General features: G+C 42.9%; 1 protein-coding gene and 1 long non-coding RNA gene across 6 annotated transcripts in view; one reads left to right on the top strand and one right to left on the bottom strand.

The window, feature by feature from the left end:
* Spats2 (spermatogenesis associated serine rich 2) overlaps positions 1-3445 on the bottom strand; it is a 111075-nt gene that overhangs the window by 5025 nt on the left and 102605 nt on the right. The gene's annotated exons all lie outside the window — the stretch shown is intronic.
* The window catches only part of LOC115072787, a 22434-nt gene that overhangs the window by 17417 nt on the left and 1572 nt on the right, over positions 1-3445 (top strand). The window lies entirely within an intron of this gene.

Below are 3445 nucleotides of genomic sequence, written 5' to 3'. Positions count from 1 at the left end.
TATTAAATAGGATTATTTAATAATTATTATTAAATAGGATTCCAAAGTCTTTGAAATAGGAACAATTTCTTGAGATAGAAAATCATTCCTGTGGAAAGTCAACTTTACAAATGAGAAGAGTTTATGCTCCAAGTGATTTAATCCTTTTAAGCAGACAGAGCTGAGAAGCAACTAGCCCCTTGGGTTAAAAGTTACTATACTTCTGGGGCTGGAGAGATGGCTCAGCGGTTAAGAGCACTGACTGCTCTTCCAGAGGACCCGGGTTTGATTCCCAGCACCCACATGGCAGCTACAAACTGTCCTTAACTCCAGTTCCAGGGGAATCTGATGTCTTCTTCTGACCTCCGCAGCATTGCACAACACAGGTGCACTCATATACATAAATACACTCATATACATAAAATACAAATACTAAATTAAAAAAAAATGTTACTATACTTCTGTAGAGATACATCAGGGGTAAGCCCTGGGGATATATTATAAACAATGTCTAGGTGGCCTGGAATCATTTTTTTTTTCCAGATGAAAAAGAAAAGTTAAGGTCTCAAATATAATTTCTAAGAAGTGAACTCCTCAGAGCAGACCTCTTAACTGGGAGGCAGTCTACTCTCGCATTAAATGCATCAGATTCTTTGGGATTCATCCAGAGACACTGACAGGGAAAGAAGAGAGGAACAATCACCACTGACCGTGATATCCTAAAGATCCAGAATGTTATTACGGGAAAGCACATGAACCTCTTGCAACACAGCTTTCAGACATATAATATCTGTCTGATATTAATTCTGACAAATCCAAGGACTTAGTGAGCCAAAGACATAGCAGGAATGACAGAAGTACAGTGATCTGGAAATAAGACATATAACTGCACGGCATCCACTTCAGTACATTAGGAACAGAAAGAAACAAATCCCGTCCAGCCTGCAGAACTACTTCTAGCAGCCTCTCAGCCACGTGAGAGGGGAAAGGTAAAGCCTATCAGAGCCAGAATCCTCAGCTAACTCCAAAGGTTTCCAGTTTCTCCCTAATAGCTGAATGAGACTGACAGGCATCAATGAGGAAGAGGTGTTATAAGATTGCGTAACATACTTTTAAACAGGACAGTGATTTGAAACTGGCATTGTTTGGCCTGCTGATCCCTGTCAATTCTCAGGAGTTAGGAAGTAGCAGCACTCCACGTGTTTATGTGGGACAGTCACTTGAATGATGACAAGGATGCCCAAAAGGTCCTCAAACACCCTCTACCTGTGTCTGCGTTTTCTAGGGGCCATCATAAGCCTCTTTAGGAGTCTTCCTCTCAAGTATGGCAATAAAGCGCATGTGTTCAGAAAGAGCGTGCGTGTGTGTGTTTGAACAGAGGCCTGTATATACATGTGTATGCTAGGTGTGTGACTGGTGCCCAAGGAAGCCAAAAGAGGGTACTGGGTCCCCTGGAACTGGAGTTACAGTTTGAGCCTCCATGTAAGGTGCTGGGAAGTGAACTTGGGTCCTCTGCAAGAGCAGCATGTGTTCTTTTTTTTTCTTTTTCTTTTCTTTAAAATATTTTATTTAAGCCGGGCGTGGTGGCACACGCCTTTAATCCCAGTTCTTGGGACGCAGAGGCAGGCAGATCTCTGTGAGTTCAAGGCCAGCCTGGTCTACATAGTGAGTTCCAGGACAGCTGGGGCTACAGGGAGACGCTGTCTCAAAAAGACCAAAAAAAAAAAAAAATTATTTAGTATTTTTATTTTATGTGTGTGTGTATATTGCCTGCATGTAGGTAAGTGCACCGATGTTGTGCAATGCCCTTGGAGGACAGAAGAGGCTGTCGGATCCCCTGGAACTGGAGTTACAGACAGTTGTTAGCTGCCATGTGGGTGCTGGGATTTGAACCCGGGTCTTCTGCAAAAACAACCAGTGTTCTTAACTACTGAGCCCTCTCTCCAGCCCCTACAGCACGTGTTCTTAACTACTAAGCCATCTCTCCAGTCCAGAAACACAATTCTTTATACAAGAATGTTGAAGGCACTGAGCCAGGCAAGTGGCACACAATTGTAATCATACTCAGGAGGCTGAGTGAGGCAAGAGTGATCAGGTTCAAGGCCAGTTTGGGCTATACAGCAAGACATGTCAAGATGTCATATTCTTAACTTTTCTGTATAAAAATCAGAACTGACCAAACTGTTAAAAACCTGTTATGTTCCAAGGCACTGAGGATACAGCTTTTTTTTTTTTTTTTTTTTTTTTTTTTTTTTGAAAAAAGGGCCCTTTTTTTTTTTTTTGGAACTCACTATGTAGACCAGGCTGGCCTCAAACTCATAAAGATCCACCTGCCTCTGCCTCCCAAGTGTTGGGATTAAAGGCATACACCACCATGCCCAGCAGATACAGCTATTTTTAAAAATATATTTTACTTATTTATTTTCATTTTATGTGTGATGGGTGTTTTGCCTCCATGCATATAAGTGTACTATGTGTGTACAATGCCCACAAAGATCAGAAGAGGGTGTAGGATCTCCTGGAACTAGGTTATGGACAGTTTTTAGCTGCAATATGGGTGCTGGGAACTGAACTGAACCTGGGTCCTCTGGAAGAACAGCCAGTGCTCTTAACTGCTGAGCCATATCTCCAGTCCCCAGATACAAATATTGCTATGTTCACAGTCTAGTGTTGAAGATAGATCAGTCATATAAAATTATAACTGTGCTATGAAAGCCCAACAGAGGGGGCATGATGGGGAGCTGGGAAGGATGGGTAGGTCAAGAGTGATCTCTATGTTCAGGGTAGCAGAGGAGTGCTTCGAACAAACGGGAAGTGTGTGCAGTGTCCCTCTAGCAGCAGCTGGAGTAGACGACACAAGGACTTGGTGTGAAATGAGGGATGCAGCAGGGCCAGCACATGCAGAACCCTCAGACTATGTTAAGGTCCACAGTATTTATCCTAAAAGTGCTAGATAATTTGAAACAAGATACTATAGTGTGGACACCAGACATAGGGGTGGGAAGGGTGGGGCAAGGGCAGAGAAGATAGACTCAAGAAGCTATTACAGAAGTCTAAGCAACAGATGGTAGCTTGATCTTGATGGGGATGATGCAAGTGAAAAGATAAGGTCAGCTCTGAGATTGAAGGTGGGGAGTCAAATGGCAAATGGACAGGCAAGGTCTGCGGACAGATTTAATGTGGGAAATGCAGAAGCTTCCCAAGGTTTCCTGCCTGCACAACTGGATAGGTGACAGTACCATTTATAAAAGAAAATCAGATCTATATGACACACAGTAATTAAAAATACCAGACTGGTGGAACTAACCTTGGGTGTTTAACAGGCATACTTTGAGGTCTATACTAATTTTGTCAGAGGGACATAAAGGACACTTTTTGCTCCTTGGTCTCCTAGGCCAACTAGTTCCAGGGGACTATGAGCATCTCTCAAAATGTCCTGTGACTGTGGTGAGTCACCTGTCCTCTT

Source organism: Nannospalax galili, unplaced genomic scaffold (genome assembly GCF_000622305.1).
Source record: "Nannospalax galili isolate Female #2095 unplaced genomic scaffold, S.galili_v1.0 scaffold1143, whole genome shotgun sequence".
Classification (NCBI taxonomy): domain Eukaryota; kingdom Metazoa; phylum Chordata; class Mammalia; order Rodentia; family Spalacidae; genus Nannospalax; species Nannospalax galili.
Note: the sequence above shows the minus strand (reverse complement) of the source record. Positions and strands in the feature narration are given on the sequence as shown.